Source organism: Adiantum capillus-veneris, chromosome 19 (genome assembly GCF_014529385.1).
Source record: "Adiantum capillus-veneris isolate H3 chromosome 19, ASM1452938v2, whole genome shotgun sequence".
Classification (NCBI taxonomy): domain Eukaryota; kingdom Viridiplantae; phylum Streptophyta; class Polypodiopsida; order Polypodiales; family Pteridaceae; genus Adiantum; species Adiantum capillus-veneris.
In genome coordinates, this window is record NC_140949.1 from 105,123,278 (window position 1) to 105,143,623 (window position 20,346).

Consider the following 20,346-nt stretch of genomic DNA (forward strand, 5'->3'; position numbering starts at 1 on the left):
AGCAAGTAGTAAGGCGTCTCCCTCATAACAAGAGGGTGGTGAAGTTAAGACGAAAGGTCCTACGCGTGGATTCCATTTTCCTCTTGTTGTTGGACACTAAGGAAGACCGCGCATTCATCCAACTAGTGCCAGTGCCCTAAGATTGGTAAATAGAGTGAAATTTGGCTGCATTTCACCATTGAGGAAGACTCTTCAGGAAACTTGCGGCCAGAGTTCATGCTTCATAGACTCACATTTGGTGAATTTTTCCCTCATTTGCGTCTTATTAATAGTCTTCCTTTCGCTTTCAACAAAGGAGATAGGGAGCTATTCAGAGCTTGTCTTAATAAAGAGAGCATAGAGAAGATTGCAAATTTGTATAAATTCTCATCCTTCTCTACTTTCTATGACAATTTGTTCATAGAGACATTGTAAATCTCTTTATGCTTTTGAATGATTTAACCATAATCCTAAGGAGTTTTTGTCCAGGAATTTTGTAGCACAAGTGGAGTCTTTAAATCTTGCAAACTTGATTGGACTTGATGAGGATGTTCTTTATGAAATTGTGAGAAGGTTGCCTCACTGCAACTGTGTGGAACTCGAAGGAAAGGAGCTCCTAGTCAATTGCTACTTTCTCACGGCCTTCGACGAGCATGAAGATCTAGTTTTTATACAAACCGCTTGTGCATTGGGAATTGTAGTGCAAGTGCAATTTATCACTTGGGACGTGGTTGCTCTTTTGGATCCAGAAAATGAAGTTCTAGAGATTTCTGTTTACCGCCTTAGCTTTGAAGAATTTCAACCCTTCTTAGAGCTCATCAATAGTCTACCTTTTTGTTTTGATCAAACAAATCGAGACCTCATTGAAGCTTGGATAGCTAAAGAAGAAAACCTAGAGTGGTATTTTCTTACTTCTTCATTTGCAGGCGAGTGGTTCTAAATCTCTATTGTATCCCTTATTGTAACTCGTGTTGTAATCTTTCATAATAATGGAGAGCCAACGTCAAATGTCTGGATATCCTCTTTTCTTTGGAGAGCCTGGAGAGGATGCAAAATTATTTTTAGCAAATTTCAAGAAGTCTTGCCGTATCAAGAGGATAGTAACCGATCAAGAACGTGTAGAAATGTTTGAGGTGGTCCTTAGGAAAGATGCTAGTACTTGGTTTGACTCTTTGCCTGAGGAAGTTAAGGGGAATTACACAGAAGTTTTGAATCGTTTCAAGAAATACTTCGTTGATCCCCAAAACACTCGAAAATTATGGCAAGACATTGTTTCTCATAAGCAAAAAGACTTAGATGACTACTACTTATACAAGCAAGAGTTTCTACGTCTTTGGGCTCTATGGATACGAAATGTTGCTAACCCTGGTGATGGTGCAGAATTTTTAAAGAAGGAGAGGTTCATAGCCGGACTCTTTCCTGACCTTAAGGTAAAAGTTGAGGCGGGTGCACCTGCTACTTTTGATGCAGCTGAAACTAGGGCTGCTGAGAAGTATAGGAAACTCAAGTTCTTAAGGGGAGAGGTTCCAATAGAAGGTCTTAGACCCAAAGGTAAGTCACAAGTATCAACATCTAGGGAGCTTCCTGAGGTAACGGCTGAAGTGATTGAGAAGTTAAATGAATCTTTAAGCAGCCTGTCAATTCACCTTGCACAAGCTGTAGGTCCAAAGGGACAAGCAAAGAAGTCAGAAGAGAGAGAGCCACGAACTAGGAGAGTCTTGCAATGTTGGAATTGCGGAGATTCTGGACATGTGATGTATAATTGTCCTTGGCCCCGTGGAGAGCCAGGGAGACCTAACTTGAATTACCCAGTGATGAATGCAGGAGAAGGAGCTGGTCAACAACCAAGGCTTCTACAAAGGCCAAATGGACCAAGACCACCTCCACAAGGAGTGGAAGGAGTTCCACCTTCGCTAGACCCAAACGTGCATGTGGTAGAGGTGACAAATTCAAGAGAGGTTGACATGGAAGCAAATGGCATTAAGCGTGGCCGAGGGAAAGGTAAGGAGAAAGAAGGAGTTACATCACAAAGTGACCATGAACGAGAAAAGAAGGCAAAGGAGACCAAGGAAGCTAAGAGGACTCGACGTCGTATCAACCTCCAAGACTTTCCTCTTGGACATGGAATGGTTCCATACAACCTGTTGGAAGACATGAGAGGTAAGGGTCCTGATATCTCATGGCCTCAATTTCTTGCATTATGTCCACAAGTTAGGAGGGATTTAACAAGGGCAGTTAGCACTGGGAGAAAGGTAAAAGAGAGTGTGCCTGTTGTAAAAATTGCACAAGCTGAAATGAATGAGGACATTACACATGTGCTAGATTGTTACATAAAAGGGAGATTGGTTAGGAAAGGTCTAGTGGATGGGGGTGCACAAATTTGCATCATGACAGAGGGACTCATGCAAAAACTAGGCATGCACATCCATGAGACACCTGAAATTAAGGTCAAGATGGCAAACAATAGCAAAGCTAGGTGCGTAGGCATTTGTAAAAATGTTTTTGTGGAGGCCTTTGGCATTAAGAAGGCAGTGGATTTCTATGTCTTGTCTACCAAAGGAAATGGTTACCCATTTATCCTAGGGAGACCATGGCTAATGAAAATGCGAGCTTTGCAAGATTGGGAGAGTGGAAAGCTAATTTGCAGGAACGACAATCATAAGAAGGTTGTCTTTGACATGAAGGAGCAATGCCAAGAGGAGCTCCATGAAGAATCATCTCAAAGTGAGACGGAAGAAGGTTGGACCGATAGCACTTCAGAAGAAGAAAGTAGCGGTAGCATTACTGAAGAGGAGTCTTCCATGGAAGTCATGGGGGTAAGGTTTAAGCCAAGCAACCAAGAGACCTCTTGTCAAGGCTTGGAGGAGGTAGGTCCTCAAGAGAACGAAGGTGTTCAAGATGAAGGAATGCTAGAAGGTATGATATCTACAACACTTACAAAGGATGAAAGAGAGGAGTTCAAATGTGTGCTACGGAAATTTCCTAGGCTTTTTGCTTGTTAAGGCGGTTACGCCGCTAGCGGAAGCTAAATAGCGAGAACTCAACCAACAACAGAATTTGTCAGACGAGGACGAAGCTTGACCCGCATGCGCATGGAAACAACTAGGTGGGTGTCAAATCACCTACTCGACCTTCTAATGACAATCACTACTAAGGAAATCAAATCTAAGTTCTAAAATACGCAAGTGACTGAAATCCGTACTACGAACGAATGCTATACGAAACAGGATCTAGAATCATTGAATCGATCTCAAACTCAAGGGGAAGTCTATACACTAGGTAAGAACAACACCCTAAAGACTTGAACTGCAAAATCAACCTATAACCACTCCGTGCGGTAAACGCGTATGAAGACAGGCCAAAAAATACAGGTGACCGAAACTTGACCCCGATGGTACTAATGTGTAGCTCTATTCGTTGTGGTTCTATAGATATGCTGCACACTCTATTCCGACACACGAGTTGGAAGAAAACTCACACCGAAGCTCGTAGGAACTTACCACACGTAGAGGCCGATAGCGCGCACTCTTGGTATTTGTGCGTAGCTCTCACCGTTGCTAACACAATGGCGGTGTCGCTTCTCCAATGGCGGCCCCGTAGCTCGCGTAGCAAGAAGATAAGACTCTCTCTCTCTCTCTCTCTCTCTCTCTCTCTCTCTCTCTCTCTCTCTCTCTCTCTCTCTCTCTCTCTCTCTCTCTCTCTCAGACACAGTCACGGCGCTCAAAAACTCACTTTGATTAATTGAATCCTCCTTAGGTTACAAAACTTTGGCTTATATACCTCAGCCTTGGAGGTGAGAACATCTCTAATTATTTACATCAACAGGTGAAATTACTTCGGGATTACAAGCTGGAAACTCAATTGAGTCCCGTTACTTAATGAATGGCTCAAATCAAAATTAATGTCGGAAAGACATTTATTACAATCAATGGTTACAAAATGATGGGTGTGAGCAAAAATGTGGGTGTGATCCTCTGCTGGCTCAACACTTCCTCTGCTGGCTCAACACTCCCCCCCTCCGCGTTCATGTCGTCCCTGACATGACTTTTAGGCTTGGTCAATAGAGTCATGTCGCCTTGAGCATCTGCAAATGTGATTCGTAGCGTAGGTTGCCGATGGTCAAGGTTGGGCCGAATATTTTGCTTTCGTGAGTGAAAAAGCCGATGTAGAAAGCTTCTTCGAATGTTTGCATGTGGAAGCTAGGCAAAAACATAATTCTTTGATATAAGAGATGTAACACCTTTGGTGATGGCTGCAATGAAAGATCATACATCATATCCGTCACTGTGTCGGCCGTCGATAGTAGACTCGAGGTCGTGGCTTTATCTGGCGCGAACACTTCAATGCATGCTAAGAGAGTCCTGCAGATTTTCTTTAGCATCTGACACGAAAGGTCAGGAGATCCAGTAAAGAGTTTGATGGTGCCCGTTAGGGTTTTCACCATGTAGGCTTTACCTATTCTCTCTCCTGCCTTTGGTCCTGGCATCCTTGGGTAATTAAGCCAATTTGGCTTCTTTTCAGCAATCCTGCCATGCTCTTTCCAGCTTCTGACTCTTGGCACCGGGCAGAAGGTTGCATCCTCCCGAATCTCCTTTGGAGCCTCTACCAAGTAGATGAGGTAGGCTGGGTATTTGTTCAGCCAACCTTTCCTCCATCTAGGTTGAGAATCTACAATCTTCTTTGATTGTTCATCTTTTGTGATGTCGCCTTCGTAAAGAGCGACAGACTGCTCCTCCTCTATTCTCTTTTTCGTCTTTATCACTTCAAATTTCATCAGAGGGAAAGGCAGGCTCGGTTGCATCCACTCTTCATGGAGCACTTTTGTGTCTAAACCTTGAAGTCTAATGGAGATGAGGAGTCTCCTTTCCCATTCCATTTCCGCCTTGGCACTTTCCTCTGTTGACTTTTCTATTTGGTCCTGGAGCCTTTGTTCTTCTTCTTCAGAGATTCCTGAAGTTGAGGCCACTTCTTGAACTGGGGCTGGATCTTCAATTGTGGTTGCCTCTCCAGTTTCTGGTAGCTCTATGGCTGCTCCCCCTGCTTCTTCTTGTGGTGTCTCTGTTTCTCTTCTTTGTTGCTCTTGGAGGTCTTGGAGCTGTTTGCGGAGGGCCTCATTTTCTGTCCTTAGTGTTTGGTTTTCTGATGTGAGCCTCTCCTCTGCAGCCAATGATCCCTCTGCCATGTGCAATCTTTGCACTTGCTCTAACCTTAGCTCTCTTTGCAAACTTCTGACCTGATCTTCCAGAGCTGGTACGAGGGCTCCCTCTTGTTCTGTTCCTGCTCTGCTAGCTCTAGGGGTGGTCCTAAGTCTCGTGATTGTCCTTTCTTGAAGTTCGACTCTTTCCCTTAGCTCAATGAGCTCATCCTTGGCTGCCTCCAGCTCATCTTTTATTCGCTCCTTTGCTTCCTGTGAACTTGTTACCTCTCTTGAAGCTTCGTCTAGTTGGAGTATCAAGCCGTCTCTCTCGTTTTCTGCATCGTAGAGTGATGCTTTATGACTTTCAGATTCAGTCATAGCATTCTCTAACTTCTTCTGCAACTCTGCTTCCTTTTGTTTTGCTGTCTCAATTGCTACTTCCTTTGCTCTGGATCTTTCTTTAATCTTGCTGAGCAGTTCATGCACCATGTGCATGTCTTTTTCATCTTCATCTGTCAACTTGACAGCTCTTTCTGCCACCACCTCCAATGGCTTCGGCTCTTCTAGTATGTTCTGTTCATCCATTTTCTCTTCACTCTCCATTGTACCCTTTGTCTTTTCCTTCGTCCCTTCCCGATCATCTTGTTTTCGTAGGGATATCCCATAAACTGCCTCCAGGGCCTCTTCTTCACTGTATCCGATCGCTACCAGATCCTCATAATCATCTTTCTTTTGCTGAACTGGATCTATCTCCTTTTCCTTGGTCCCGGCCTCCGGCTTTTCCATAACTTCTGTTTCTATTTCTATTGTGGTCTCCTCCACAATCATTTCCGTCTTCTTCGGGCTTGGTACATCAGTAAAGGAGGGCTGATTGTCCTCAGTCATCTTGGTTTCCTTTTGTTTGCTTGCCCGTCTTTCTCTCGAAGTTCAGTAGACTCATCTACTTCCTTCTTATCCTTGTCGTCCTTTTTCAGCTCAGCTTTTAAAAGCTGTACTTCCTCTTCAGTATAAGGCTCGACAGGTTGCTGCTCCAGTATGGCCTCCGACTCCTCATAAGCTCTAATATATTGATCATATTGATCAACATGTGGCCTGGCTGAGCTGGTTCCGACTTTAGTGGGGTCTGGCACCCACATTTCTTCAAAGTCCCCCTTTAGAGCTCTTTCCGCTCTAAACTGCTCCACCAGCCTTTCCATTCTTGCGGCTTTTTGACTTTTGGTTTGCTTGGGATTAGCCTTCTTCTTCGCTTTCTTCTTGAGCGGCTCGTCCACAGCCTCTTCAGGTTCTGAAACTATTTCTAGTTTTCGGCGTGCTCTTGTGGACGCCCTCTTGGATACTTCTTGCTGTTCTTTCTCTTCATCGGCTTCTCTAAGCCACTCATTCTGGGAGGGAACCCGTGGCCCTTGATCCCTCGCTCCAATAGCTTCATAAGCTATTCTTGTTAGGATTTCTCCTCCTCCTATGTACTTTGGCTTCTGGTTGTGCATGGCGATTACTTGCTCGTGGATGTATTGAGCATAATTCACCTCTTTTGGCATGTTGCTCTTCAGTGCCCATGTGATGGTTGTCGCAATGGCATGGGGTGGTGTAGTATACTTCTGCGGTCTTTTACTGCACACATGGAGAAACTGGTTGTATAATCGGCAAAGGGTTGCCGCTCGTTGATCTGCCATATCTCCGTAGGTTGTATTTTGTTTCTTTGATCCATAGACCTCTATGGCCTCCCTTCTTTCTCTGACAGAACTCCCTTTGTTGTGCAGCTTCAATGCATCTGCAATGAGCTGTGGAGTGATCTGTACTTCAACTGTTTCTCCATCCATGGCTGTCAACGTGGCTTTCCCATCCTTCTGAATGGATGTTGCCAACTCATACACTCTTCTTGTGTCTACACCTGATGGTCTCGAGGTGAAGAACCTGTGTAAGTCAGCCTTTTCCAGGTATCTGCTGATGTTCTCTGATCTGCTATAATCCACTAATTCTCGTGGGATCATAGGTACATCGACCGATTGCCCTTGAGGATCTCTGAAAGTCCCCTGGTAGATCTTTATTCCCTCTTTTTCTAGTACTGCTTCCTCCACCCAAGTCTTGGTTGGCTTGAGGGTTTCTGTTGGAATATCAAAAGGTTCTGCTTCTGCAAGAGCATCTTGATGGTTGGTCTTTTTCTCTTAGTTGCCGATGACTTAGCGGAATCCATGGATCCTGTAACTCCAATTTCAGAAGTTAGCGTCTTTTTAGTACTGAAAGCCGAAATGAAGCTTTTAACTATTCAAATGACTTGAAAATTGAAACATGAGCTATTCAGGGCCTAAGGATGCAATGTAGGTGAAAAAATATGCAAACTGGGCTCAAAAACATGCTTGAGACATCATACGCGTATGATGTCTTTTGTGTCAGAATGACTTCATATTGGTTGTGCTTGTAGCTGATAGTGTATACATGAGTATCATATGCTTGGATTTGAGTTTGGATCCCATTTGGTCAAGTTTTGGTCAGTTCAGGCTCTTGGCAAAATTTTGAAAGGGAAATGGATTTTATGATCCAAATTGGATAAAACTTGGTGGTTCACCTTCAAATGGCATGTAGATCACTTCTGTTTGGTGGTTGAAGCCCTGAGGTGCCAAAATCACATAGTGAGACATCATACGCGTATGATGTCTTTTAGTGCATTTTTGGACCAATTTTCTCTATAAGCTTGGTTTTGGCTTTAGATAGGCTTATTCAGTGGATTTATCAAGTTTGGATAGAATTTGGACTAAAAATGGCTCTGGAGACATCATACGCGTATGATGTCTTTTTCATCAATTTTTCATGGGATTGGTTCTGTGGACTCTCCATGTGCTAGTGAAGGACTGTTTATACTCAAATCTTGGTTTGGACTTGAATATGTTGGATTTGGGACAAAAATAGGCTTTGTATGAAGGATTTTCTCTTAATTGGGCTAATGGGGTGATCCACTTGACCAAATGGTTCCAAACTTCATATGTAGCATGTATTAGATATATATAATGGATGTATGATGACAAATGAGCATTTTTTGCTCTGTAAGTGCAAATAGACATCATACGCGTATGATGTCTTTTGTGTCAAAATGGTGCTTTTTGGTTCCAGATAGCTTGTAGATGTGTTAATCAACAATCCTACAAAGTTTCAATGAGTTTGGAGTTATTTTGACAAAATTAGGACCAAAAATCAATTTTATGGCCTACTTTGCGTCTTTTTGGTTTTCCTTGGGTTTTCTAACTCCAATTCTCATGATACTTGGTTCATAGGATGTGATTAACATGTGGAATGAGGCTATGCACTCAAATGTTGAAATGGATGTGAAAATCATGCTGTGAGACATCATACGCGTATGATGTCTTTTCTTGAAATGTTGGTTTTTTTGTGCAAAGAATGCTTTGTGCTAGTGCCCTAAGCCCTGCTAACTAGTTTTCAACTTAAAAAGTCATCAGTTTAGCTAAAAAGCCCCCTTATAGGCATTTCAGTCTCCGAAGTCGTCTTTTTGCCTTGGAGTTGAATTTCTTCAACTTTTCTTCTCGAGAGTTGCATTTCCAGCTCATTGGATATGTTGTGAAGCCACCTATTTGGTTGAACTTGACTTTGGCTCCCCGTTCTCCATCTTTCTCCATTTGGTTGCCCGAAAGCGTCTTTTTCACCATCGGTAAGTAAATCAGCTTTCTTTTGGGTTTTGCTTGCAAACATAAGTCATCCATGTATATTTGAAGCTGCTTGTGAAGTTTCATGTCATTTGGTCGTCAATTTTAGCCGTTATGCCAAAATGACGCTTTGTGTGTCCGCAGCCGAATTGGTTGTTCCGACCTACTTTTGGTGATCCAAACCCGGAGATACTCCATGGTTGCATTGCCCTCGATGTTGTTAAGCTTCCTGAGAAGTTTTGTGTCATTCCGACAACTTTTTTCTGTTTGCCTCTTGCAGGCTCTGTTGACCTAGGGTTTTTTTCAGTCGTTCTTTCTCGAGCTTTGAGTGTTAGAAACTCATCTCCTATACTAGGGTAACCCACCTCTAAGTTCTTGCAAGGTTTGGTTAGGCGGTTGTGTCCCTACCTAGCGTTCTTCCCCATTCCCCGTCTGCTCTTGTTTCTTGGTTTTGGTGAGTTTTCGCGACAAAAGTTAACGATAAGCATCAAAAGCTTATGGCAACGAGTCTACCTCTCATGTCTGGTGTCCTCTGAGCTCTCGTAGCAGTCGTAGAAGGCGGTAGAAGGTCGGATGCTCCTGTGTGCTCTTTGCTCTCTCCAAGAAGGTAATAGTGGAAATGAGCTTGATAGTGAAGTGAAAAATACTTAACTTCGGGCTTCCCGGATCACTTGTTACCAAATTTGACATGTGCTCCTATCTCGTCGTGAAATGCACTTTAGGATTTGAAATTTCTCAATTTGGACTCCTTTTGACCTGTTTCTGAGAAATCTGTCCACTTTGCCAAAATATTGTCATTTCGGGCTTTCCGCAACTTTTTCAGAATTGTACCCAATTTTTACCATGGGTTGCCCTTGTCATTAGGACCATCACCGTCTATTCTTTTCTTTTTTCCGATCTCATTTCACCTGCTTTTTTATTTTTCTTTTACTTTTATTAAGAAAATCATAAAAAATAAAGGAAAATAGCAAATTGAAGCCAAAAAATTCCAAACATACACGATAAATAGCTGGTAACCCTGTGTATATGAATATACACTTCTTTGTGATTTCTGGACTTGGATTACCACTTTTTTCCACTTTTTAGCTCCAAAAACACTCTTATTTAGTGATATTTACACATCTAGAGACCCAAATTCATCATTTGATCTCTTCTTTTGCAAAACAAGGTATATAAGGGCATAAATATTATCAATATCCGCAATCAAACATAAAAAATTGCAAAATCATGTAAGACACTGCCCTTGTAATATAATTTTTGTTTTTCTTTGTTTTTCCCGCTTGTAGCTGCTTTGTAGCTCCTGTATACCTCCCCCCCTCCTAGTCTGAGTCCTCCCGGACGACTATGAAGTGTCTGTGGGCGAAGCATTGTAGTTGTTTTGGTCATAATTCCCAATGCAATTGTAGAGCGACGATACAACATTCTTTCCAATAAAGCTGCTCTTTGTTTGATTGATGGATTGGTGGTCGGGTTTTGGGTTGGTTTTGGCATTTAGTAGTAGAATCAGTAGATGGATTCTTCGTTACCTTGTTGTCTTTTTTCACAATCCAAATCTGCTTCCGCTTTGCTTGTGCTTGCCACAAACTCTTTGCGACCCAAACCTGCTTTGTTCTGTGTGTTGATTTCCTGGCTTGAAATACCTAGGAGTTTCGTGGATTGTACTGAAGGGAGTTCCTGTTTACAAATCTTTGGGATCCAAATTTGCTTGCTGTAGCTTTGTGCCGTCATGAACTTCTTTGGAATCCAGATCTGTTTCACTGTCCTTGATTGTCGAGGATCACTCTGTTGTCTGGTATTGAAGACTCTGTTTGTGTTTTCTGGCACACCTTTTTTGGTCTCCATACCAACGTTGACTTCGTTTTTTCCCAAGGTTGAGCTGTTATATTATTGCTTGTCTTCCTTATCCACTGTTGAGAATTCCTCGTCGAAGAGTAATCCGGTTGTATAGAAACTTTTGGTTGCCATTGCTTCTTCTTTTTCTCTGGTTGTTGTTTACCTTTGTCTTTGGATTCTTCCTTTGGAGTTGGCTCTGATCCTTTGGTGAACTTAACTGATTGACTTTCACCTTCGTATTTGATAAGCACTGATTTAGAACTCCAGTCAATCATTGCATTGTATTGCTTCTGCCATGGTTGTCCTAGCAATAATGGATGTTGTGTAGCTTGGTCTTCAACCACGTAAAACATATGAGGATACACATATTGGTTAATCTGTATATGTAAAACTGTGCATCCGACAGTTTTATTGAAGTTCTCAGAGTAACTTTTTAACTCTTGCTTGGCAGTTTGTAATTTCGTGTCATTTGTCAATTGTCTATACAAACTGAGTGAAAGTAGGTTAGCTTGAGCTCCTGAATCCAATAGTGCTCTGGCTTTGATTTGGTTGGTCCCTACTTTGCATTCAATGATGGGTTCTTCTTTGTCATTCCCCATTTCTGTTATACTAACTGCGTTTATTCGTATTGCTCCTTCATTGCGCTGTTTCTGACGCAGTAGTCTTCTTTTTTCCATTCTTTCCTTCGCCTCAGCTTGCGCTTCCTCCACAATCTTTTTCTTTTTCTGGACACGCAGCTTTTCTTGATGTATTTTGAGAAGCATGTCTTGTGTTAGCGGCAACAGATACTTTTTCACTCTGCATCCACTAATCCAATTGGGCATTTCTTCTCCGTCTAATGTAGCAAGCTTGACGGCTCCACTTGGTGATAGATCTTTAATCACCAGAGGACCCATCCCTCGCTTTTTAAGCTTCTTAGCATGCTGTTTCAGAGTGTAAACTAGGACATAGTCCCCAACTTTAAACTCTTTAGTCCGCACATGCTTATCAAAAAATTCCTTTTGTCGCCTTTTTTGAGCGTAGATGGAAGCTACTGCTTTTAGGCGAAGCTCATCTAGCTTTTCCAGGTCATCTATTCTATCAGAGAGCTCGTGCCCTGTCCACTCTAGATCCTTAGCCACCCTTAAGGTTGAAATCAAGAATTCTATTGGCAAGATAGCATTTAGCCCAAAAACCATGTTATATGGGGTCGTTCCTATTGATGTTTTATATGCCACCCTATATGCCCATAATGTTGAATGTAACTTTTGGTCCCAGTCAGTTCTCGACTCAGATACAATCTTCGTGAGGACCGTGCATATGGTTTTGTTTGTTGCTTCAGCTTGTCCGTTTGCTTGTGGATGATACGGGGCTGATTTCCTATGGATTACCATGAATTCATCTAGAAGGATCTTTATCACTTCATTTATGAAATGTGTGCCTCGATCACTCACAATTTCTATTGGCAATCCATATCGTACAAAGACGTATTCATACAGAAATTGTGCCGTGGTCCTGGCATCTGCTTTTTGAGTTGCCTTTGCTTCGACCCACTTTGTTAGATAGTCTGTAGCCACAACGATGTATTGTGCATGAGTCTTATATGCAGGAGGTGAAATGGGTCCAACATAATCAATCCCCCATTTTGCAAAAGCTCTTGCCCCCATCATTGGTCTAAGCGGCATATCATCTCTTTTAAGTGGTACTTTGGTCCGCTGACAGTCATCACACCGTTTAACGTATTCCTCAGCGTCCATATGTAATGTTGGCCACCATATTCCTGCGGCTAAGACAAGTTTTGCTGTCTTATCACCTGAGAAATGGCCTCCACCTACTCCTCCATGAGCTTGCTCCAGGATTATCACATACTCAGACTCTGATGCGCAAATCCTAAGCTGGTTGTCTTTACCTCTCTTATAGAGTTGATCTCCTATTAAAGCGTAATCTCTAGCTTCTGTCTCTACAGATTTCTGACGAGCTTTTGACGTTCCTTCTGGGAAAGTTCTATTTGTGAGATATTCAACAATATACTGACTCCATTCTGGAGCGATCATTATCTGATATAATGTCGAATACTCGGCTGGCGGTTTTGATGAACATACAATACATACAGTGACATATTCATGTACGCTTTCTTTCATTCCTGGCCAATAGACTCCAATTGTAACAAATTCCTATATGTGTTCCTTCTTGAACAATGAAATGCACATTCCTGAACATGTGCTTCGCGCACATATATACTATATTCCTCAGGATTGATGCATAGTCGTAAAACATGATCATTTCCCAATTGATACAACCTTCCTGCAACCAATTGAAGATTCTTGGATTGCTGAATAGCAATATGTTTCAGGTTGTATTCTCTTCTATCGAACTCTCCTCCATAGGTTAATAGGTTAACGACATTTTGAGACCACTTCGGTATCATTTCTATGTTGAACAAGTACGCGTCTGGCATGTCGTCATCTACTCCTATAGGGTCTTCTCCATTCGTCAATCGCGAAAGATGATCAGCTCTAAGATGTGTTTTTCCTTTCTTTACTACTACCGTGAAGTCGAATTCCAGTAAGATAATGAACCATCTCACTATTCTCCCGGTATTGCATGGTTTATTCACTAGGTAGAGCAAGGCTTGGTGATCCGTAAAAAACACAAACTTGTTGGCTAGAAGATAATGCCGAAATTTCTTCACAGCATAGATCATTCCTAATCCTTCTCGCTCTGTTGTGGTGTAATTCTTCTCTGCATGGTTGAGCTGTCGACTGGCGTAACAGATAGGAAAATCCATGTTTCCTTCTTCTGGCTGAGCCAGAATACATCCTATTGCATATGCCGAAGCATCTATATGCACATGGAATATCTTCTCCCAATCTGGTGATTTCAAGACTGGAGCAGTAATGAGTGCCTCTTTCAATTTCTTGAACGATTCCTCACACTCCTCTGTCCATTCAAAGTTCACTATTAGCCTGTAAAGTGGTTGGCCTATTATAGCGTACATGTAAATGAATCGTCTATAATATCCACAATGTCCCATAAAGCTCTGTACTTGTTTCGCATTGGTTGGTCTAGGCATATCCACTATAACTTTTATCTTCTCTAAATCCGTGGATATTCCGTTTTGTGAGACAATATGTCCCAGAATTCTGCCCTGTCGGACCATAAACACACATTTCTCAGGATTGAGACAAATGCGATATGTCCTACATTTCTCAAATACTTTTCTTAGGTGTTCTAGATGCTCATCTCTCAGTAGAGAATGTACACATAAGTCATCCATGTAGATTTCTAGAAACAGCCTTAAGTATGCTTTGAAAGCATGCGTCATCAGCCTCTGGAAGGTTGCGGGAGCATTGGTTAGACCAAAAGGCATAACTCGATAAGCATAAATTCCCCACTCCGTTGCAAAAGCTGTTTTATGTTGATCTTCTGGTGCTATGGCTAGCTGGTTATATCCTGAAAAACCATCAAGAAAGGAGTATGCTGTTTTCCCTGATACACGCTCTAGAACATGATCAGTTATCGGCAGGGGATAATTGTCCCTGATTGTTGCAGCATTCACTTTCTTTAAGTTGACACACACTCGGAGTTTTCCGTTCTTCTTAGGTACTACCACAATCGGAGATACCCAATCAGTGTGTTCAATCTCGTATATGAATTCAGCTTCCATTAGCTTATCTATCTCTTCCTTGATTCGCTTAGCAAAAGTATCATTATATGTGTATGGTCTCTGTCTGCTAGGCTTTGCGTCTTGTTTCAGTGGGATTGAGTGTTGGCATATCGATGGGTCAACTCCCTTTAAGTCCTTATAAGACCATGCAAACACATCCCTGTACTCTCTGAGAAGACTCAAAAGTCTCTCTTCCTCGCTTGGAGACAAATCTGTGGCTATGTACACCGGTCTAGGCGTCTCACCTGGAGCTGCTAAATCAACTTTTTTTGCATCCTCCGGTCCGTCATAAGATTCGTTCTCCTTCCTCTCTCGAATAGGTGGGGTTAATATCACCTTCCTATCCTCTATTGTGAATTTCCTATAGTGAGAGGGAACATCCATGTTTTCCTTGATTTTGACGTTTTCGTCCTCTCCACTCTCAATTTCTGTCGTCCAAACTTCCTTCAGAGTTTTCTTGAGCTCTCTGTACTTGTTTCTACGTTCTAACTTGGACTCCGTGTATTTTCTGTTGCGCTTGTTCTTTTCTGATTTTTCTGTTTCAGTTTTCGTTCCATTCTTTTGAACTTGATTTCTTGAGCCTCTTTTGTCTTTTCGTAAGCTCTTTTGATCACTGCCTCTCATTCTTCCAGAAATCTTATCCTTAACACAATCTTCAGCCTTTACTAGCATTAGGAATTGATTTTTTCCTCTTATTCTAGTCATCGGATTGGTTCTAACCCCTTTTGTTTTTTTCTTTGCTCTATAGTGTTTCTGGCGTTGTTTAGTTTGGTTCGGAAAATCATAAAATCGGACATCCGTTATAGTTTCTTCATTTCCGCTTGAATTGTCCGTTGACTCGTTGTCTGCTTCATTTCCCCACTCAGGATGATCGGGAATGTCGTGAAACACCTCCTCTTCATCTTCCTTTTCCAGTGTATCGTTCTTTTCAGTTTCTTTTTCGAATACAGTTCTCAACATGAAGTACGGAACCACGTCGTACCCGTCCTTATCGCAAAATTGCGTTGTGGGACCATCCGGAATTGCACAAACATCTAGGGTTGCTAGAATGTGTGTCCATTCTAATGGTTCAAACGTGTCCTCTGGAAAGGGTTCTCTTATATAAGTTTTGTCTTCGATAGCCCTTCTCTAAAACATCTTCTTCTCTCGTTAGACTTCCACATTTCGAAGCCCACACATCCATAACTCCTTGGGCTTACCTAACCAAGCTGGAAATTCGGATCCCGCCAAAGTAGCTGAATCAAACTCCTCTACCGGTGTTCGGTTCACATCTTTGTAGCTATGGTCTTTCAGGCTCACACGTGTAGTGGTTTCCATATTTCTCAGGTATATATGATCGTAGCCCCAATCTTGGACCATTTTCAACTGTCTCATGAATGGTCTTCCCAATATGATATCATAGTTATTCTCCTTGGCAAAATCGACAATAGCAAAAGTATGTTCGTATTCAATGCCGCAAGAAGTCACTACAACTTTCTCTAATAACCCCATAGGTTTCTCCATGTGTCCATCTGCTAATTGGAGTTTCAACCTAGTCTTCCTTATTGCTGGTTTCCCCCATTTTTTCCAGATTTCTTTTGTAGCAATGGCTACCCCTGCTCCGCTGTCTAGTATTGCCATCGTCTTCACTCCTTGGAATTCAACTGGTAAGGTTGTATTCCCCTCTTCACCTTCGCAATACTCTCCGACCTTGTTTAAGGGTACAGGCTTAGCGTTCTTTTGTGGCTTGCTCAGCTCCTCTATGCTCTCTTGCAATCTCGATGTTGGATCTTTTATCCCGAATTTCTCCAAGCATTTTCCTACAGTGGTCCACATATGTGGTCTTAGCCTCAAAAGCTCGGCTAAAGTGATAGTGCATGTCACTGGTGTTGACAAGATCTCTATCAATCCTTGCGAGTCCATGAATTTTTCTGATGAGATTCTTCGTGAGGGAAGTGCTCTAATCTCGGATTTTGCTTCATACTCTCCTAAGTATGAAGGTAAGGTATTCAGTGAATGAGGTTTGCTTTCCATTGTTCTAACAGAGCCCCCATCTCCCCAGTAAGATTGCAGATCCAAGTCCACTTGAGATCCTGCCTCAAATTCCACTATGGGAGGATTCCTGATGTCCTTTTCCCAATTTGTCTGATTAGCTTGGCAACTTAGCTCGTTTGCAAAGTTTGCCTCTCTCACTTGTTTCCAAAATTCATTGTAATCCTCATCTTTTCCGTAAATCCTCTGTATGACTGGATGAAAACTCTCTATCTCCTGATCGGTTGTGTTCAACACTATGCGGTCATCCTTGTGTGTATTTTCAGGCTTTTGTGCACTGGGAGTCTTTTCAGCTACCCGTGAAACGATAGTCTCTTGCTGAATTGGGTTTTCCTTTCCACAATTCATTGTTTCTTTTGGTGGTTCTAATAAGGCTTGTGCAGTCTCGATCATTCTCTGGCACATTTCAAGTCTCTGCTTTTCCAATTCCGCGTTTGGGTATGTCATCCACCTCTGTTCTTGTGTTTGGTTGTTCTTTAACCTAGCTTCGTAAGCTCTCATCAGTGCATCCAATGGTTCGTGTACTTTGTCGACTAGCACTGATCCCCCTGAGCTTAAGCTCGTTGTTTCTTTGATACTCTTTTGTTTCGTTCTTTCTGGGCTCATCTCTCGTTTCCCATTTTGACTCTCAAGTTTTTCTAATCTATCTTTAGTTCGCTTTAGTTCCTCAGCTAGAATACCGTCTTCACGTTCTTTTCTCAACTTCATGCGTGCTTTTCTAGCTTTCCATGTGTTTCTCTGACTCCGCGGTCCTTGACTAACCACTTCAGTCGCTAACTTTCCATTCTCAGGTTCTCTAGTGGTTTTCTTAGCTTGAGCTCTAGTAACAACTTGCGTTGGTATCAAAGTTTCATTTTCGGACCCACTGCTGGTAGGAATAGTTTCTAGCATATTCAATGTCGTCTTTTGCACTTTGTTTGGATTCTTTGAACAATCCTCAATGAAGTGAGTAACCCCACACTCAGTGCAATAAGCGTTAATTCTAATGATTTCCGTATGTGGACAAACATTCATCAGATGGTCACCTCCACATTGTAACATGGTCCTAGTGCTGGTCTTGGTCCCATTTGATTCGTCCTTTGTGGATAGGATGGTCTTTGTCCTGTTAACCCTCCATGAGCTATGAACATCAATGTTCTTGCATCCAAATTGTATCTCTCTTCATCAGAAGCACTTGTAACTGTTGGTGTTCCAACATTCCCAATCATGCCCCATGGTTCTGGTTGTTTGGGTTCTTCTGGTGGGTAATACACAGTTGGAGACATGTGTGCACCAGATTCTTCATAATAGGCTTGAACAGGCACTAGGGCTTGTTCTTCTTGATTCTCTAAGGTTGGTGCATATCTAATGCCCACTGGTCTTGCTCCTGGTAAAGGTGGTTGTTGTCCCAATACCGGTTGCGGTCTTTCTATCCCCATAGGTCCTGGTACATTTCCCGTTGGGTATCGAGGTACTGGATGTATCTGAGGTGGTGCTAATTGAGCAGGAGGTGCATACTGGCGCTCCCTTACATACCCTTTGTTGTAATAACACTCCGCAGTTGGATGATTTGTCCATTTTTGTTCAATAGCACACCATTTCAGTGTTTTTGGCAAGGGTTTTTGGTATGGTGCCATCCTTTTTAGAGCATCTTCTATCATTTTCTCTACATTTGGCATGGTTGTTGTTTGAACATTCTTCTTAGTGGTAGTCTCGCTCGCTACGGAGGAGGAGCTACTGGATGCAAAATCTGTATCAGCTGACACTTCTCCATAAACCGTACAGTTATCCACTAAGTACAATGCCTCTCTCGTTACTTGCTCGAAACTTGTACAAGCTTTCAAGTGCAAGTCCTTCTTGAGAGTGTCGTTCCTCAGTCCCTCAATAAAGAGAACAGATAGTTTGTCATCTTGTGGTCGTTCACGTACTGGACATCTCTCAATGTATTGTTTGAAGCGAAGTGAAGCTTCCTTCACTTTTTCGTGTTCTCTCTGTTTAAAAGCATATATTTGTGAGACCGTATTGTGCTTAATCCCTCGTTTTGAGAATTCCTCAGCAAACTCTCTTAGCAAATGGTCAATGTCATGGAATCCCCCTATGTTCATTGGTTGAAACCATGTCAATGCAGTACCTTCTAGAGTAAGACCAAATCCCTCGTATTGTGTATGGAAATCTGTTATCTGCTCAGCTCTTAAGACTTGCTTAAAGAGTGACACATGTGCATACGGATCTCCTGAACCACCATACTTCTTTGGCATACACTTGGCTACTTGAGATGGTCTCATACGTCTATGATCTGCTACCAATCTCATTGCTCCTGTGTCTCGGCTAAAGCTTTCTCTAGCATCATGGACTTCATGGGTTACCCTTGTTGGTTCCTCTGCCCTGAATCTACTACTGGGAGGTAAATGTGATGGTTCCGCTTCCAACCTTGGACCTGGAGTGGTATAGGTGGGGATTGGAACTGCACTACCTCGATTCGTCTCCATTGACTCTCTGGAATGTCATGATCCCATTGGTCCGAGCTTCGAGTCCCAAGGTTGACTGAAAGAGTCAGCAACCTGAGTTCTTTGTCCTCCTGTTGTCATTGAGTTTTGCACTCCAGTTGTTGGTGCTGGTCTATGTGAGCTAGAAGTAACATAATACTGATGTAGTGGTCCCCCAAAGTATGTATATCCTTCTAATTCTTTCTTGCCCATTGTTGAGTATTGCCTGCCATACTTATCGTAAGCGGCAATTTTCACTTCCGATCCCTCTGTGTAGGTAAAGACATAGAGTCTTTTTTTGTCTGACAACTCTCCGATGTAGGGTTCTTCACATCTATAATAGAGATCTTGCTCCCCATTATTATATTTGTATATCCCCACATAGATGTTATCAGTGTTGATCCTTGTAGTTTCATTCTCTCTTCTTAACCTCGCATTAGGGAAGTTCATTATTGGTGCTTTCTCCTCGAGTTCTTCATCTATTTTGGCTTTGGTGCCCATCAATCCCCACTTGTCCACAATGTTAGGGTTTAGGACTACCAAGTACATGGTACCCTCGTCATCTAGATATCTATCTCCGCTATAGCTCACAGGCACTAAGTCCTTGAACTCACTAGGTCTTTCTTCTATCTTTACACAATAGCGGTCCATTCCATCTTTGTAGATCTTTGCACCTTGCTCATTGTCGTACTGATATTTTATGAACAATAGCTTCATTGTGGCGGAAGGGTTTGATGATCCTGCTGCCATATTTTCTCTGTTGTTCCTGTTCGAGTGTTCGGTGAAAATCTCGTAAGACCTCTCCGAAGAAGTATCAGAAACACTTCCTTCAAAGATCGGCTCTAATGGTTGCACCCAACTTTGGTTTACACTTCCCTCGGTTGATATGACACTTGCTGGTTCCCCTTGTTTTGGTTGATTATTCCGGAGATTCCTGCCCGATCTCAAATTCATCAATTCCCCTAAAGGACTTTAACTTTTCCGTCTCGGCAATTTGTTTTCCTCAAGTTTTTGTGGTCAGAATTGATCCAAACTGATTGATACTTGGTCAACTGTTTAATCTTGTCAGTTGGACAACTTCTGTTTCATCAAGTGAGAATTTTGTCGCAGTTATGCTGAAAAAAACATTATACGCGTATGATGTCTTTTTTCACAGATTTTGACTATTTTGGTTATGCTCACTCTCAGTGGCCCCTTTATGCTCTGTTCACTCACAAAATTCAGTTTGAACTCTGTTTGAGCAAGTTATGGCTAGTTCAGGCTTTTCTTGGCACTTTTCTGCTTTTGACTTGTTTTTGGGTCAATTGTTATCCAAATGGGATGAAACTTGAAATATAGCCTCTAGATAGCTATTACAATGGATCTGTGTTGGCAAAGTATCAAAATATGTCCAAAATTAGGTCAAAGACATAATACGCGTATGACGTCTTTTTCATCAATTTGGGTCCAAACTTGATATTTATGCTTTCTACAGTGTTTGTAACAATCTTATCAGGTCAGATTTCAAAAATAAGCAGTGGAAGTGCCAAAAGACATTATACGCGTATGATGTCTTTTGTCCCAGATTTTGACTATTTTTGGTTTTAAGCCTTCTCCAAT